Source organism: Lagenorhynchus albirostris, chromosome 1 (genome assembly GCF_949774975.1).
Source record: "Lagenorhynchus albirostris chromosome 1, mLagAlb1.1, whole genome shotgun sequence".
NCBI lineage: Eukaryota > Metazoa > Chordata > Mammalia > Artiodactyla > Delphinidae > Lagenorhynchus > Lagenorhynchus albirostris.
The window spans coordinates 29757263-29776534 of record NC_083095.1 but is presented as its reverse complement, the minus strand read 5'-3'; the positions used below and the strand labels follow the sequence as shown (position 1 = coordinate 29776534).

At 46.5% G+C, this 19272-nt stretch overlaps 1 protein-coding gene across 1 annotated transcript in view; it reads right to left on the bottom strand.

Moving 5' to 3' along the window:
* Window positions 1-19272, bottom strand: part of DPF3 (double PHD fingers 3) — a 256417-nt gene that overhangs the window by 12067 nt on the left and 225078 nt on the right. The gene's annotated exons all lie outside the window — the stretch shown is intronic.

The following is a 19272-nucleotide window of genomic DNA, read 5'->3' as shown; positions in this document are numbered from 1 at the left end:
TAAGAGCAGGGAGGGACATTAATGTGACCTAAGAGGACCCAGCCCCAGCAGACCTACACTGGAGCTGGGCTCTGCTCTCAGCCACCGCCCACTCAAAAGAGAGACACCAGCAACAGGAGGACAGCTGTGAGCCACAGAACGTGAAGACCTTGACCTCCTATTTGGCAGGGAAGGGAAACTTGGATGATGACCCCCGGTTTCCCAGGGCTGTGAATCAGACAGGGATCTGCCCAGACACCCCGGGCAAAGCCCTTTACTGACTCTGTCACAAAAGAATTGATAGTTTTGCCTATTGCTAGGGGTTCACCCTTCTCCCAATTCTGCCAAATCCACCATATAGTGCATGTGTCGCCTCTTTCACATGAGGGATTGTGAGCTTCTAAAGAAGGATAGTATAGATGGGGCACCAATTAGGGGCAACCAACACAGTGTCCAACCCAGTGTCCCCCACAGTCAAGATCCCACGCGGTACCACCACTCCTTGGCAAAGCCACATCCCAGCAGGAGGCCCCAATTTCTTCTTTTCCAAACCCTCACAGAGTTCTATCATGGTACTTTGGGGGAAATACTGTCTATTCAGTCACTATAAGGACCCTTCAGATCTGGGCCGCCACCAATGCAAACCACACTGAGTTATCTCTGAGAGTGAGAGTGGGGACAGAATGACTCATGGTGAGGGGAGTTGGGGACACCTAGCAAATAGCAGGTGGGAGCATTGAGGAGAGGACTGATCTAAAAGCATTTCTAGGACTTCTCAGGAGCCATGCAACTTAGACCCTCACAGCTCTGAATAACCCTCTCAAAGTGACACCATGCCAGTGACCCTGGGGAGAGCAAAGGCTTACATTAAAAGCCTGGATGAACATCCAGCTGATATTCCTGACAGCATCTCAAAGATCTGTCTAAGAAGAACACTAGCCAGGGTTGTTCCCTATTCTGATCTCTCACACAGAACACTGGGATGGGAATAGGAGAGAAAATACCAGTTTGAGATTCTGGGTGGTCTGGGCCATAGATGCCCAGGTTCTCAGATAGGACATCTGGTAAGGTTGAAGATGAATTCATGGAGTATATACCTAGAACAGCAGGTTGATGTTGCCCTGTTCCGCTGCCTTAGGGCACACCCAGCCACAATCAGCCAGCTTACAGTAATTGTTCATGAACTAGGGTTTATTGAACATCTGCTAGGCCAGCCATGGCACTAGACAGAAAAGATACAGTGGTGGGCAAGACCCCCACCCCCAAACCCTTCTAGTCTGGTCAGAGAGAACTCAAATTAATAAACTACACACATACCTATTTACCTATAATTGTGTAAGTACTGTAAAGAAAAAACACAATTGGCAATGAAAAAAATCACAGGAGAATCAAATCTAGTCTGAGATGTCAAGGAAACCTTCCCTGAGAAAGATCTTTAAGCTGATACCTGGCAGATGAGGGGGAGTTAGCTGAGTGGGTGAGGGAGAGGATTCCACGTGAGGAGAACAGCACGTGGAGAGGCTCTGAGCAGTGGAGGAGCTTGGCAAATTCAACAGAAGGGAAAGGCCAGTAGGCAGAGGCTTGCCGAGCAAAAGGAAGAGGGCAAGAAGTGCCCAGAGAGGTAGCTACAGCCAAGTTACATGGGCACTTGTGGCCCTCATTTAAGGATCTGGGGCTCTAACATCATTAAAGCATTTTAAGCAAGGCAGTGACTGAATTGCCTTGTGTTTTTAAAGGAGCATTCCTTTAGCACGAGGGATCTTTGGGTGGTGAAGCAGTTCTGAACCTTGATTGCAGTGAGTTACGTATTGATAAGATTGCATAGAAGTATACACACATGTGTGTGAATGTAAAACCAATAACGCATGGATAAGGTCTGTGATTGCATCGTGTCAGGTGCCTGGTTCTGATAGTGTACTATGGTTACGGAAGATGTTACATTGGGGGAAACTGGGTGAAGAGTGCATGGCACCTCTCAGTGATATATTTTGTAACTTTCTATGAAGCTATAATTATTTCAATATAAAAAGTTGAAAAGGTCTTTTTAAATAAGGAAAACACAAAGAAAAATTTAAGTCATCAAAAAGGAGGGAAGGAAAGGGAGGAAGGGAGGGAGGGAAGAAGGGAAAGGAAGGGAAAGGAAAGGATAGGAAGGAAGGAAGGAGCTGCTGTCTAAGGAAAGAACTGGGGGGAGGGGGGCAGAGGGAATGTAGAAATGTAAGAATTGTTGCCAGGAAACTAGTTTGGAGGTGGATGTTGCTGTTAGGAGAGAGACAAGGATGATGGAGGTGGAGCTTGGAGAAATATTAAAGAAATCATTGACAGGACTTGACCATTATTTGAGCATTGGGAGTGTGGGTAAGAGATGATGAGAAATAGTCTCAAGATTCCAACCTAAGAAACAAGGTGGGTTGCAGTGAAACTTACTCAAATGAGGAACTACAGAAAGCATATAGGGACCAAATGGGGGAGGGGGAGGAGAACTCTGTTTTGAGCATGTTGAATTTGGGAAGTCTGTGAGACTTTGGGTGGAAATGTCAAGCGGAAGGTCGAATATAGGGGTTTAGAGCTCAAAAGAAATATGAACTAGACATAAATTTAGGAGGTTTTGCTAAATAGGTGGTCATAGAAACCATGAGAGTTAATGAAATTATCTAGGAAAAGGGAAAAAAGAGAAAGGAAGAGGAAAGAAGAAAGAAAAAAGTCTAGGACTGAGCTTTGAGTAACTCAACCATTTGAAGATCAAAAGAAAGGACCAACAGAGGAAACTGGAAGGATGGCTGGAGAGAGGTAAGACGCAAACCGTGCAAGTATGGGTCACAGTGGCCCAGAGAAGAGCTTTCAAGAAGCAGAGGGTGGTCAGCGGTGTTGACTGCCAAAGGTTCATGAGTTTGTCATTGCTCGATAAGGACCCTGAATGAGGACCTGCTGACAGAGCTGAGCAGAAGTTGCCCTACTAATAATAATACCCTCAGCAGTGTCACCTTCCCCGGGAAGGAAGGTCAGCACATTCCAGAGCGTGACATGTAACTCCACAGCTGGCCTCTGGATGCCTCCGGGGGTGAGGGTGGGGGGGGGGTGCATGCTTCATGAAGCCAACAACACTCCCCAAATATTTACTGAGAGCCAACTCTCTTTTCAAGACCTCTCGACCACTGAAGACATTTTCTGGGATAGCTTTGGACCAGTGAACAGTAGCAAGTGGGCTTGAGAAAATCCTGTTGGAAGTGTCTCAAAAAATCCCATGGACTTTCTCTGTGTTCCGGTTTTGAGAAAGTCACCAGCCTCCCCCCAAAGACCTTCACACCCAAAGGAAGGGAACAAAGCTCACACAGCCTCCACCCCAGGTAAAATGTAGGACTAAGATTAGCCTCAGCTCTGGCTACAGAGCTCCTTCAGTTCAGAATTCAGACTCAAGTGGGAGAGGAAAGGAGGTGATGCAACTTCTCAGCTGCGGAGGGTGAGACACAAAGAGTTAAGTCACCCAAGCTGCCATTAGCAGGTGCAAAAACTATGCCCAGAACTAAGTCCTCCTTTCTGTGCCACCAGAACAGGTTGCCTGTCTGCTGCCTTTCTCTACAAACTGGAAAAGTCATTTCCCAGATAAAACTATAGGGATAAGACTTCTTATCTACCATGGAAATGACTGGAATAAAGCATACTGTTGGACAAAAGGAGAAGTTGCTAAGGAAAGTGCTAGAAGCCCATATCTAAGTTTTACTGCTAGAAGTCCTTATTTTTGCCCAGAACTAATTTCTAAAATCCTTGGAAGTAAGTGGATAATAGTCTTTCCAATTCAAGGGTGGTAGAAAATAAAGAGGCACATTGGCAGTAAAGCAATTTACTTATGGCCACCCACTACTTCAAGATTCCTGTCTTAATCTGTTTTGTAAAATTAACCATCATTCTCTAACGTGCTTGCTTGGAAATCTGGATTTTCCATATATCCAGTTTTCTTAAAGCGAAGAATACCTGCATTGCTATTTAAATAGCCCAATGGAGTGAAGGGGAAACAACACTTCCCGGGTCCCCTGGGTGAGATGATTCAACAGAACATTTATAAGATTTCAATTACCAAAATGGATTTAGAAAGTGGCGTGGTGTGCATGATTCATCCCAGCTAGATCATTAAAAACCAAGTCCTTCCTGAGTGTTCCTCCAAACTTGTTCTATTAGGAGGATTCAATAAATCTTCTGCCCGTTTGTTCAGTTGGTCCAGTGGTGAACTTGGTGTAAAGAGACATTCTTAATCCAGCCCTAATCCCTTCCAAAACGGACCTCAATCTTCCCTACAAGTTGAAACAGGAAATATAACCCATGACTACCATGTGTGGAGACCTAACTTCTGGACAGGGCTTTCAGACAACGGAGATTTGGCTTTGGGGTGCTGTTTCAGCAGCTGGGTAGAAAAGGGAAACCAGCAGGATGTGAGACGCTTCTCAGAAAGAAGACTGTTCATGAGGTTGGTATGTATGAAATTGCAGTCTACTGAACTCAGTGAAAAAGAGAAGGCAGGCGTCTGAAAGCAGGGACTGCCCCCTTGCCACCTGAAGGATACATGTCATGGCTTTCCAGAACCCATGTGCATAGACACTGACAATGTTCAGGGACAGCGAACAGGAGTTCGCGGTATTTGAGTGAGAAGGCACACAGATGAATATCCAAGCAAAACCAGCGTTAGTTTTATATTTACAGCTGCCTACTTCCACACATGCTCATACACAACTGCCCCCACACATGGATATTTCCAACCTTTCAGGGACAAAAATATCTAAATATACCTTGTTGATTGAGTTCACATTACAACTGTGACTTAGAAGCTAACAGAGCCATTAACCAGTCAGTGTCAGGCTATAGATACTCAGCACAGTGAGAGAAACACAGTTCATTTTCAACAAACCCTGGGCAAAAAGAAATCTACAAATGGCTATGACATGTGTCTCTTACATTATGATCCTTATTAAAAGAGTTTTTCATTACATTATTGCCAATATTTAATTTGGACTAGGCTAAGCCACATCACTGATTAAATTAGAGCTCCAGAAAAAAAATTATCTTGCTAGGTATGTGCTGAAAACATAAATAAAATAGATACAAATAACTGTGGAACTAGCATGGTCTATTATTTATTCATTGTGAAATGATAAACACCCAATTATATTTTATTACCTTATTCATCAATGTTGATCTCTTAAAAACTAATATCTCAGGAAAGGAAAACCTAAATACCACAGTTCTCAGGCAAGTAACTGCAAAATTCAAATTGCACTCCTTGGTCTGATGCCTGGTTTATAGAAATCATATCATATAAAATATGTAGGATCGATTCCAATCTGAAAAAGCACCAAAAACAAGTCTCCATAGGCATTCATTAGAAACTAATTTGGCTCAAATTTCTAGCAGTTCTCTATATTCATACACGCATACAATTTCTAATATTTACATATTACAAAAATATATAAGAAGCTTTAGCTAAAGAATTTATGCACAGTGCAGTCAAATCTGAATCACCCACGTTAAAGAGTAATTTGCGGAGAAAAAAATATTACTAGCTCACTTTGGGAAGCCATCTCACTCCATCAGATCCATTCATTTTCACTTATCCTCTCTCTCCCTCTCTCCTTCTCTGTCTCTCCCTCCCTCCCTTTCTCTCTTTCTCTCCTTATCTTCCTGTTTCTAACCTCCTCCACTTGAGACCCAGTTTGTCAGATGGAAGGAATGAAGCTCTGAGTTATTATACTTAATCTGTAAAGGGAGGAACCAATTCGGAGCCATCAAGAATTTGAACTCTGTGCACATACATTGTGACAAGCATGTTATCCGGGCACTGCCTCCCCACATAGATTGCTTCTCCAGCCCTGCTTTGCAAACCTTCTACAATGGTCTACAGGCTTACCTCCCATCTGCCCCAGATGTTCTTCTAATACTAAGACATCTACAAATCAAGGACCACAATGGCACTCCAGAGGCACCTGCATGGCTCCCTTTTTTCTCACCATTTTAATGTACTTCAAAGAGGACAAAGAAGAGAAAGAGTAGAAAGGATAAAGACCATACAAACAAAAACGCATTCAAAATAAATGATGGTGGATGCCATGGCTGCCTTTTGCTTGGCTAAAACACTTTACCATCAGCAAGTCTGACCCATCTTAGGGGTCTGTTTATCCTCCCTCAAAGCTGTCAAACTCTAGGGCACCCAGATGTCACACAGGAGACAAGCCACAGGGATTGTTGCTTCAATCATTATCATTAATAATCATAGAAAGCCATTCAAGCAAGGACATTAGGAGCACTTTTAATGGGCTCAATCACTAAGGGCTCATGGCTCCATTCTCAAATGGCCCTAGAAATTCCCCAAGTTTTCATGGTCAAGTGTGGCCTGAGTAGTCTCACATATAAACCTGAGGGCACTTCAGCTGGTCCTCTTAAAGTGAAATAAGGGCATGGGACAGCCTTGACCTGCTTTTATATAACTTACCTGACTGTCCCAGGTTGGGGCCAAGGTACCAGAAAGATGTCAAGAACCACGGTAATGATCCCAGTGCCCCTAATTAGTCACTGCAGCTGAGTACCAAGGATCATTTATTCATTTACTCATTCTCTCAACAGTATTTTTTGAATAAATAAATGTGGCCGGCAGTGTTCTAGGCACTGGGGGATACAGTAGTGGGGAAAACCAAAACCTGCCCTCATGGAGCAAGTACCACAATTTGATATATGATGCAGCATCTGAGTCCCTGAGAAAAGTCACTTTGCCTCACAGGCCTTAGTTTTCCAATATATTAAATGAAATGATAGGAATCTGTTATCCATAAAGCTGTGGCTCTGTCTATGCCACCTATAACATTATTTTTAGAGGTATTTGTGATCCCAAATTGCCCATCTGGTTGGTGAAATAAACAAGCCTTCTAAAGTTTGCCAGCTGACACTCAATGTGAAAGAAACTAAGAAGGAAATTAAAGTAAGCAGTTAGTTCTGCTAGAATTTCAGGCAAATATTCCACTGAACTAGCCCATTCCTAGTCCAATACCACGACAGAAAGCACAAGAAATCTAGAAACTAAAAGCACTTTTCATCAACCACACCACCCACCCCCATGCAAAACGTTGGGTCTGTACAGATGGGTGGTCAATGAGCCTGCAGGCAGCAGAGGCCTTGGGTAAGGTTTCATCATGAGCGATATTGAGCTGTTTGTGTGACAGTGGGCAGATATTACCAGGCAGGAATGGAAGAAGAGGGTCCCCTACATGAGCAACTCAGGTTAAGTCTCCTTCTAAATCTTCACTTGGAACTGTAGATGGGAGGCAACCATCTGCCAGAGTGATGCTTGTCCCACAGCAGTGCATGGAGCCCAGACTGAATCGTTGTCCAGAGCCTAACATCAATATTGTATGTGAATCCCTGACATTGGCTGTGCATGTTAGGCCTCTCTGGACATCATGAGCATCTAGCCATGGACGCTGGCTAAAGGCTTTGGGTTTTCTTTGGAAAAGTGAGCCCGAAGAAGAAATTGTTGCTCAGATTGGAGAGCCTGCAATCTTCTGTCTGGGAGGATTTTATGGTATAATTGATGGACAGCTGGTAGAAAAGAGCAGTGATTGGTCAACACTTGATTGTCTGTGATCCTCCAGCTGCTGATCTTCCATGAACTGGAAGATGGACTCACGGGTGGTGTAAGTTCTCGAGTTGTCTGAGGAGCTTTGCAATGGTATTCCAATTTTTTCTTTCAAAAATATTTCAGAGTTGTGCCAAGTCAAAAGGAAAATGATGCTTTCTTGCTTTTCTGGCCTTTTCTATGTGCTGCTGGGAAGCAATCATAGAAGTGCCTAGAAATAGAGGACGACAGTGTGTCCATGACACTTAAACACTTTGTCTTTCATTTTATCTTTTAAATCATTTTTAATTCTAATTTGAGGGTTCTTCTGACTTTGCAATTTACTTTAGCGTGATCAGGTTCTTACAGAAAAATAATTCTATTGAATTTGACCAAATTCAATGAGCACCTACAACTGCCAGGAACTATACTAGGTGCTGAAGTTTCAAAGATGAATGAGGTGTGGATCCTGCCTTGAGGAGCTCAGGTTTAGGAGGTGTGATAGGCAGCTTCTGAGATGACCACCAATGATCCCCATCTCTTGGTATTCATAAGCTTGTGTAATTCTCTCCCCTTGAGGGTGGGCTGGACTTAACTGACTCACCTCTAGCAAGTAGAATATGACAGAAGTGATAGGATGTCACTCCTAATATTAAGTTTTAAAAAGACTTTGGCTTTCATCTTTGGCACTCTGTCTTATGCTTTCTCACTCATTTGCTCTAAGGGAGGTCAGTTGCTGTGTTGTGAGATGTCCTTGGAAAGGTCTCAGCCCAACTTCCTGGGAGGAAATGAATCCTGCTAAAAACCATGCAAGTGAACTTGGAACAGGGTCCTCTCTCAGTCGAGCCTTCAGATGAGACCATAGCCCTGGGTGATAATCTGACTGCAACTTCATGGAAACCTTGATCCAAAGACACTCAGCAAAACCACACCTAGATTCCTGACCAATACAAACTATGAGATAATATTTATATTTTAAGCTGTTACGTTTTGGAGTAATCTGTTATACAGCAACAGATAACTATTATAGGTTATATTTTTTGAAAAAACTATAATACAGTGTAATAAGTGCTATAATAGGGGAATGAATAGAGTGCTTACAGATGGAGAAGCAATCAGTAATGGGAAGCTTGGGGAAAGCCACTGAGAGGAGGTAGCATTTGAGCTGGCCCTTGAAGGACGAATTTCCTAAGGGAAAAAAAAGGGTAAAGAGAATTACAGGGAGAGGAAATTGCAAGAAATTTAAGGTGCATGGTTTATTCAGGCAAAGTAGAGTAGCTCAAGAAGAGCAGGAGAAAAGGGAAGTGGCAAACGATGACGCTGAAGAGGTAAGAGGAAAGATTGTGAAGGGCCCCTTATACAGGCATACAGATTGGAATTTGACTCTGTAAGCAGTGAGGAATCCTCAGAGTTTTTTTAAGCAGGGAGCTGAGTTTCTTGTACCCATGCTTTAGAGAGATGACTCTGGTGGTTAGGACAGAGGGTATGGTGGAGACGGCTAGGGCAGGATAACCAGTTACAATATCCATTTATTCAGAAAATTTTTATTGAGCACTTACAATGTGCCAGGCACTGTGTGAGGTGCCAAGCAGTGAATAAAACAGATAAAAGTTCCTACTCCTATGCAGCTTATGTTCTAGTGGGGGCACTAGCATAGGACCAGCCTAGAAGCAGTGGTGATTAATGTAGGAAACATTTGAGAGGTAGAATTAGTCAATGGGACATGATTCTTGCCTGGACTTGGTGTGAACAAGAGAAAAAAATTAAAAATAACACCAAGATTCTTAGGTTGGGCCACAGAGTAGATGATAACACTGTTAGCTGAGATGGAGACAGCAGGCTTGCAGAGAGTAACAATAGATTCGTGCTGGTACATTGCACTTAGTGTGATGAGACTTTCAGTGGAGTTGTCCTTGGGTCGCTGAGAAAATACAGGTCTATACTCAGGAGAGAGGACCAGGCTGGAGATATAGACTTAGAAATCATCAGGTGTGGGTGGTAGATGAAACCTTGGCACTTGGTGAGATACTCAGTGAGAGACCACAGATTGAAAAATAAAAAGGACCTCGTTGGGAGGAGGGGGGACGGTAACCACCAGAACTAAAGGCATGAAAGGGCATCAAGAAGAGAATTCATTGAGAAAGAGACAATGGTCACAAAAGGAGGAGAACCTGGAGAGAGCCCTTCCTGGCGTCCATGGCCACCACCATCAAGGGAGAGATGAAGTAAGATAAGAACTGAAGAGAACGTATTACTCTGTGAACCATTGCTGATTAGAACTGGGTAAAGTGATCCCCAAGAGTAGCGGACCCTCATCACTCTCTGAATGACTGGGTGGTTTCAGCGTTGTAGAGGGAAGAATTCACCAGTAGATTATCTCACAACATGCTTCTCCTTCCACAGGCGTTGTCCATCAGGCTCAGGTTTGGAAATACCATATAAAATAGTCTTAAGAATATTGCCTTTATCTGATTCCATTCGTTGATAGCAGGGGTCATTTTTTTGGATGTAGGTTCCATGGCCAAAGCTAGGCCCTGCCAGCATCACTTTCCATCCTTGCCCTAGGAGATGCATCAAGTCTCTGGAAGCCAGTTCGTTCCTTCTGACCTTGGATTGAAGCTCTTCAGTCCCAGGTGTCAGAGCCCTGCCTGCAAGGCTGGGGCAGGTCCTAGTGGAGGCTTTTCCCACAGTTCCAGAGTTTGGTCAAGTGGCCCTGCATATTCTCCAAGAATGGCCAGATCCAGGAGAGATGCTGGTGCCCAGGCGGGAGAGCAGCAGTGTAAGACAGACTGAACAGTGGAGAGGATGGAAATAATCACCAGCTAGTAATGTTGGTGGCTGTGGTGTTTTTTTAAAATGCCATCTAATTCTTTGATTCTCCTCTTTTCAAGAGGTGGAGAGGCTATTCCTCAACTGTTGAGTGTGGGCTGAACTTAATGACTTGCTTTAACAGATACAGTAAAAACGGAAGTGACAGTATGAAACTATGGAGGCTAAATTATAAAAAGGCACTTGGGTTTCCATTTTGACCTCTCTCTCTCTCTCTCTCTCTCTCTCTCTCTCTCTCTCTCTCTCTCCCCCTCTTTCTCCCTCCTCCTAAAAAGGTCAACTGCTATGTTATGAGCAGCCCTATGGAAAGGCCCTCATAGCAAGGAACTGAGAGGGGCCTCTGGTCATCAGCCAGTAAGGAACTGAGGCCCTCAGTCCAACAGCCCAAGATGAGCTCAGCCCTACCAACACCACATGAGCAAGCTTGGAAGTGACTCCTTCAACCCCAGTCAAGCCTGGAGATGACCGCAGCCCCATCCAACATCTTGACTACCACCTCCTGAGAGAACATGCACCAAAACCACCCAGCTGAGCCATTCCCAGATTCCTGGTCCTCAGAAACTATGACATAATAAATGTTTGCTGCATCTGGGGGTAATTTATTACGTAGCCACAGATAACTGAAACAGTAGCAAAGGAGAAAAAGTAAGGGGTCTGGTGTGAAGGCTCTAGAAAAACCAGGCACTTGACAGGACTCCTGCTTAGGCGAGTCCCAGACACAGAAGGACCAGCACTGGGCTGAACAATGAAGGGCAGAAGTGGGGTTTGGGATTTTATCTCATTTCCTCTGCTCCATGCAGGGCTGTTAATTTTTTAAAAGAACAAATAGTGGAGGGCTTCCCTGGTTGCGCAGCGGTTGAGAGTCCGCCTGCCGACGCAGGGGACGCTAGCTCGTGCCCCTGTCCAGGAAGATCCCACATGCCACGGAGCGGCTGGGCCCGGGAGCCATGGCCGCTGAGCCTGCGCATCCGGAGCCTGTGGTCCGCAATGGGAGAGGCCACAGCAGTGAGAGGCCCGCGTACCGCAAAAAAAAAAAAAAGAACAAATAGTGGGTACTAAGACAATTTATGCAACAATATGGGGATGACTAAAAAAAGAAGTGAATAGGTGTGAAACCTCACCATGCAACAACAGCACGTCTGTGGCTTCCTGGTCCCAACCTGTCTGCACGGTGTGGGCCAGAGGGGACCTCTTCACCATAGAAGATGCCATCTTTGGCCTCTGGTCTTGACCTCTATTCCCATCTCACCCTCACCCTGCCCCACCCTTCTTCCACCTTCCTGAGCCCCTCTCTCACCTCCAGCAAGCTTTCTATGTAGGTTTTCTGGAACAAGTCCCCCCATATTAGAAAGTCAGGGACTTCCTGGAAGTTCCACAGACTGATATGAGCAGAGCAGCAACCTACAGCCAGTATGTTAGCTAAAGAAAGCAATGCTTGGCCATCTTAATGATAATTCTCATAACATTTTTAAGTAAACACCTTTCTATTCCCTGCTTTCCTTTGATTCCCCACAAAAATCCTCTGAGGTAGGCAGGACAGATATAAGTATTCCTAATTTACAGGTGAGGAAACTGAGGCTCAGAATGGCTTAGGTGGACAGCAAATCGTGGAACCAGAGCCAGTAGCCATGTCTTCACACCCTCATCATTTGGACTCTTTCTGCATCATGGTCTCTCACTACATCATGACCCAAGATGGCCAACCTAAACGTGGTGGCCCAGCTTGAGTTCAGCTCCTTACTTGAAGCTGTTAAATATAATAGCATTTTCCCCTTTTATTCACAAGAAGTTCGCTAAGGCACAGTAATGTAGGTCACTGAGTTTCTCTGTGCCTCAATTTCCTCAGTTCCTCAGTTTGTACCACACACAGGTGACTAGTTGTCCCCTAAAGCCTTTTTGGGCCTCAGTGTTCCATGCCTCTAGCGAAATCCTTCAGGAAGCTGGGCTTGCTCACACGAGGCAGGACGTCAAGCCCTCACCATCTGCAGTGGCTAATCCTGGAAAACCCGGGGGAAGACTCACCCCGCAGTGAGACAGTCCAGCCCACGCAAAGGGGCCCTAGAGGCTGCAGGAAGTAGGGTAGCGGCCTGTGGTGACATGATTGGGCTTCAGCTCCTGAGAATCTCAACAGAGGTCCCCTGACCCCTATGGGCCACAGCTTCTCTGCCAGAGGCTGGGGTGGGGAGGTGTCATTCCCCTCTCCCCACCTCACTATCCCATGCAGCTTTGCTGGGCCAGTTATCCCACATGGAGCTACCAGGATGGACGTCCCATCACCAGCTCCTCCAGTAGAGCCTCTGAGAGGAGCACACAAACACATATAGCATCCAAAGCCAAGTTCGCATCAGCCCCAGACACCTCGAGTACACTGTCAGTTAAGAAAGGATAGGAATGTTTCTTACTCACCTTATTTAGGAGAAGAAGAAAAGAGCAGACAGGGCCCCCCTTTTGCATTCACCAGACTGCACCACAATCAAGACACCTACAACCCTACCACCCACCCTGAAGCCCCAAAAATGGTTCACCAACTCCTTTTAATCCTTCCCCTCTTCACCCCCCAATTCCCCCACATCACTAATCCACTTTCCAAGTTGTGATGGCAGGAGAATGGAAAATGAGGATGACGGTGATGACAACCAGCTTCCCCTGAAGCCTCTCTCCCAGGCTCCTTGAGCGCCTGAGGTCCTTGATATCCTTCAACACCCTCCACGAGAAGAAAACTAAAATCAAGCTGAACCAACCCTACTTAGAGGAGAAACATCCTTGGGCTCCAAACCCAGCATCATCTGTCTGGCCTTGTATTAACTCAGAATTTGCTTCCAACCCCCAACACAAAGGCAGCACCAGCTTTGCACTCGTCCTGCATCTTCGGGCACTCAGTCCAACTCACAGATCATTTTCCAGCAGTCAAATTCTAATCTAAGATTAATCTGACTTTTCCTTACAATCAAATATTTATCCAACAAATTCATGAATGAGAATTGATCTCGCTGTTTATTTAGAAAGCTGGAGGAGTTGATTTTACATGGGCTTTATTTTTTTTCCTCTGGATAAATTAGGGAGTTGAGATAGAACAAGAGAAAGCAAATCAATGGCTATTTCCAGTTACCAGCATTGTCTTCAGATTTAATAGAAATGATGCCCTAAGACACATAGTTTATTCAGTACGAAAATACCCATCGATATTAGAGTAATGCAAAAGGAAAGCCTTTCCTGGTACTTTGTAACTGTAGACAAGAGCCTCACAACTGTATGAAGATTCACAAAGCCCTTCTGATAGGTGGTCATCAACACCGTTCCATAACCAGGGAAATTAAGGCACTGAGTGTCTCTGAAATGGCTCTGGTTCACCTGAGGAATAGGTATGAGAGGATATTCATCACCAGAAATCTGACCCCCCTTCAGAGAGAGCTAAATACGTGGCATATGTGCCACTGTTCCATCCCATACTCACGGCAGACATCATTAATCAATTCAACGTTCTCTTCGCCCCTCATGCTGAGACCTTGGATCCTTGTCCACACAGCACTCCAATCCACCATGACCATTCCGTGAGTTTGCATACAAGAAGAAACCTAGTTGCTACCTCTGAGCTGGAAACTGTTAAGCTTAATAGGTTAAAAGTCTCATGTGAGCACTAAGGATTCGAACCTTAAGGAGGTCACCAAACAGACATTTAACTCCTGTTTGCCTTTCTGTGAGTCAGAGACCCTATCGAAACAACTAGGACCACAAAACAGATGGTGGCCTTGTTTTGTGGTTGGACTAACAGACAGTATTCCTGGAGTCACATACTTCTGTGTACACAGAAAATCATCTGAAAGACCCTTTCTGAAAAGAAAAAAATTAATAGTGGTTAGTGTTTTTTTCTACTTCATTAGTTATGAGGTACTAACCCACCCCTCCTTAAGCGATTCCTACGTCTCTCATTGCCCACGGCGGGAAGTAAGCTCCTCTGTGTTGCAAGCCTCTTTGCTGCCTGGCCACAGCTGCCTGTCTTAGATTCATCTTCTTTCTGACCACTGACCCAGCCACTTCTACACCCTATGCAACAGCCTCAAGGAAAAGTACTTGCCATGATATCCTCCCTCTCCCCACCCCCACCCCCAAAAACCTCCTGTTCTTTGTGCACTTCACACTTCTGCACACAAAGGTCTCTCTGAGCCGTCTCTCAACTCCCATTCACAGCCAAACCTGTCAAGCAGATAGTCTACGCTCTGGTTACATGAAGTGTGGTCCATGAACCAGTGGCATGAGTATCACCTAGGGGCTTGTTAGAAACACCCACACCAGACCTATGAACCTAAATCTGCATTTTAGCAAGATGCACTGCCCTAAATTCGCTCCCTCTCTTTCTGGGAAACCCCACCCAGTCTTCCTTCTCTCTAATCTGACTTCCTTCCCCACCTCTCCATCAAAAAGACTCTCATTGAGTGAGTGAATCCGTCAATTCATATATGAATAAAAGGATCCATGAAATATCACTTCCACTTGTGCCCACCCTAGGAACTTCTATTCAGCCTTCAAGTCCAGTCCAAATAGCCCACTTCTGTGAAGACATTTCTGTTCTCCAATGCAGACAAGGAAACCAAAGTGCTGAGAGGCTGGACAAACTGCCCGAGCACACCCAGTGCACCCACGGTGTGCCACCTTTAAGAATGACATCAGGAAGGATTCCCTTGACCTCCCCAGAAGCCCCTCGTGGCCACTGTCAAGGGCAAAACTACGTGGCTGAAACGGGTATGGCAAGTCGCAAGTTGCTTTGTGGACGAGGCCCCCATGTGGGCTGATCAAAACCAGGTTTCCTTGTTCAGGATCTTAACCCCTGGGGCGCCCTCTACCCAGTCTCTCAATCCCCTTGAAGACTGTTGTGTGCTCTCTTCCTTCAACACACATCCAAAGAACACACCTCTTTCACCCTCCTGGCCTCAAGGGGGAATTTTTCCTTTTTCTTTGGAGAACAAAGACCTCAGGGAGGAAATATCAGTTGCTGGTCTTTCCACTTCCCCAGCCCACAGCAACGCCATTCTGGTGACCCAGTGGCTTTCCAGCTTTAGGGTACGGGGGAGAGGTTTTAAACATGCAGGTCCTGATGCAGGGTCCGTGGGCTGCGCTTGGTGACACTCTGCTTCCTAGACTCTCCTCGAGGCTCCTGCATATCGACAAACTGTGCCATGACGCAGGTGTGTAGGACCACAGGCAAGTCCACCAGCTACCTTGAGTCCACCTTGGTCAAAAGAGGGCTCCAAAATCTCTCCTGCCCGCCTCATCCTTTTATTGTGAGGATCACAGCAATAGGGTATGTGCTATGGCTTTGTTAAAATGGAAAACGTTCTTTTTGAAGGCAAGGTTTTACCACTCTTCTGCTTGGTTTTGGCACTAACAAGTAACCCTCTATTCCCATTCCCAGAAATTCTGTATTTCTCTCAACCTCAGAGCCTACTGTCAACATACTCTTAAGTGTTTCAGACAGTCCTGTGATTGTTGGATGCAAAGGACATCAATTCATACTGGCCAGTGTCCAGACACACATAAGCTATCTTCCCGATAGCAGTTCTGTTTGCCAGAGACCTGGGGGGTCTTGTGCATAAGCAGGGGGCCTTTGCTTCCTCTCAGCAGCTTGAGACCGGCAACACACACTCTCTCCCCAAGATAAGGCCTTTCAGACAACAAAGCACTTAGAATATTTCCTTTGTGCTACTGAGAACAAACACAGGAGCCCACCCCAGTGTTCGTGGGACTGATCTGACAGGGGTAGGAGAGATGTAAGATATCATTTCCATTGTGTCGTCACGAACCATTGAAAATTTTTGCAACCTAATTAAACTGCACTCACTGAATGATGAGTGAATTCAACAGCCCCAGAACAAGCATTGCTTTTCACCATTTTCTATTTTAGCGTCTGTTCAACTATTTTAAGAAGGACATACCTGAGCCAAAAAATCAAAAGAGCACAGCTAGTAACAGCCAGCGTGGTCCTAACTTACTGACAATGCCATCAGTCCGCGGGGTCAGGGGCTCCAACACACTGACCTCACCGCTTCTTACCACTTACCACCCCCTCAGTCATCACCTCTCATACACCCATAGCCATAGCCTCCTTATCCACCCCTAAAATCACACCCTTGCCTCTATCTACTCACCCCTCTTTCCTACTCACCTCAACTCCACTTAAGCCCAGCCCTCCACCTGTTCCATGCTGAACCCAAGCAGAGCAAATCACACCCCTGTGCTAACCAGTCTCCACTGAATGGTGACCACAAATCGTTCTCCCTCATCTCTCCATCTTCTCAAATCTCCCATACCTCGTATGCCTTTCTCGCACTCTTCTCATTTAGCTGAAAAAATACATAAGCAATAAGCATAAAACTTTCTCATCTTCTCCACGGGCTTCCACCCATCTCCCCGCACCTGTGCCCCTACGCCTGTCTCCCTCCTGTTACCAGGAACAACTCTTCCAGCTGCTGCTTGTGCCTGGATCCCGACCTCTCACACCTCCCTGAGAACTTTGTTCCTGCTATAATTCCCTCTTGCATCATCAGTTTCTCTCTCTCTAGTCGACCAGCGTACAAATATGCTCTTGACAGAAGAGCACCCATCTCTCAAGGAGACCCTGACCGAGCAACCCCCCTCCATCGAGAGACACATTCCTGCTCCTCTTTTTAGCACAGCTCCTTGAAAGGGCCAGTACTCTCCATCCCCCTTTCTGCACACTCTCTCCTCAGCATACTCACCTGCCCTCCTCCCACCTCCCCGCTGCCCTTTTCCAGCCTCCTTTACTGGATACTCTTCCTTACTCCAGTCTCTTAACTATATCTAGTTAGACTCACTTCCCCTAAATATCACCTACACACTTGTCACTCCCAAAGTGACATCTGCAGCACAGACCTCTCTGCTGAGTTTCAGACTCATATATTCACTGCCACGGTGGTTGGGAACCCGAAGAATAGAAAGTAAGAAAGATCCGAGATGGCAAAGGATCCTTGTGGGAAAATTCCCATCTCAAGAGGTGGTGCTGACCCTGCAGCCAGGAAGGGAGGCTGCAGTCGGGGGGGGACTGCAGGGTCTTCCTGGGGTTGGGAGGCGGAACTCACAGTGAGCAGAAAAGCTGATGGTACCAGCTTTCGGAACGGCCAGGATGCATTTCGGACCATGAATAAGTAAAGAAAAGAGGTCATCACGGTTCCAGAATCATGAGAACAGAGAGGAGAGAGAAAGTGAGGAGCGGAAGAATTAGTAAATCTTGGGGGAAGGACTGCTGAAGGAAGAAAGGAGACAAAGAAAAAGGTGGGAGAAAAAGAAGAAGGAAGCGAGAAGGCATGGGTAAGAGAATGAAAATAAGAACCCAGGAAAGAGATTTTGGTCCTTGCTCACTCAGGAGATACAACCAGCACACTGGCTGAATTCTCAACAAGAGGCAGAAACTCAATTCTCTGAGTCTTCCCCAGAGGGGTAGTAGTATTAGTACTATTAATGGCTACCATTTGTCAATGTGTTTCCTAGGTGCTAGGCACTTTGAACACACTTCCTCATTTAATTCTTAAAACAGCCTGTGACTCGGGTGTCACTGTCCGCATCTGATGGAAGCTAAAACTCAGAGCAGTGAAGTAATTTACTCAAGACCACCTAGTAAGGGGGTGGCAGAGGCAAGATGCAAACCTACATCTTATCCCAACCTCCCCACAGGTGACCACCACACCCCTGGGCCACAGGAAAGAGGCAGTGGAGAGAGACCTTCTCCTGACACACGGAGGCTGAGGCGGGGGGACGGGGTGCGACGAGCAGCCCTGCGGAGAGCACTGACCACCCGGCAGCTTCCCAAGTCAGAGGGCTGCCCACCTGCGCCGAGGTGCTGCTTTCCTCTCCACAACCCGCTGTCCCCTGTCCACGCTGCCCGCTGCCTGGAGGGGAACCTGACGACTCGGCAGGGTGGCATGAGGATTTGGGCGAACCGCTTGTCCCAGCCCTGGCAGCTAATGTAGGATGCGGGATGAAAAGCACTCCCAAATTATCCTAGGGCAAAACCAGGTCAAGCTCACCTCCAAACCCAGCCCTCACAGAGGTAAAGGTGAGGAACCGGACGGGCTTAAAAGGCAAAGAAGTTAATTAGCTCCCTGAAACCAAAAGGGGAGGAACAGAGCCTGGATAAAGGGGTAGCTGGAGGCGAGGGAGAGGGCGCTCAGCTGGGAGTCCAAAGCCTCACACCCTCAGGGCCTCCAGGGAGCTCTGAGGTCTGGGCCATGCCTCTCCTGTGTCTCTGTTTCCTCCTCTATCGGACCAGGTCTGAGGCCCCTTCTCTGCACCCAACAGCCTAGGACAGGGCAGCATATGGGGCCAACGCAGCCTCATCTGAAACGGGCCCAGCGGGCGGGACAGTGGGGCCTGACTCTGGAAGTCAGAGCTGGGAGACAGCAGTGATTCTCGGCAGGTGTGCCCTCCACAGGCACCCCGGACCCACAGGGAAGATGCCCTGCCCAACCCTAACCCAGCCGGGTCTCCATCTGCCTTTTCAATCAGGAGAAGAAGTGGATGGAGCTGGGGGGCCAGGGGGGTCACACGTGTGGGTGGACAGAGAGAGCAGGCGGAGAGGGCAGCTACCTCCCAGACATGATCAGTGGTCATGCTGCAGGGGGTTGCAGGGAGAATATAAACATATAAACCACCACCTCCCCTCCACGACCCCCGCAACAGTGCCTAAACCTTCCACCACCAGAGCGACCCCAGGGGCTTGAAAAATGCAAACCAGTTTCTCTGACAGGATAGCGCAGTGTCACATTCCTGATGTGATCCACCCGAGCCTCTGACTGTCAGCACCAGGGTGAACCTTGGACAACCTGGTCCAAACCCTCCTTTAAAAAATACAAGGAGGG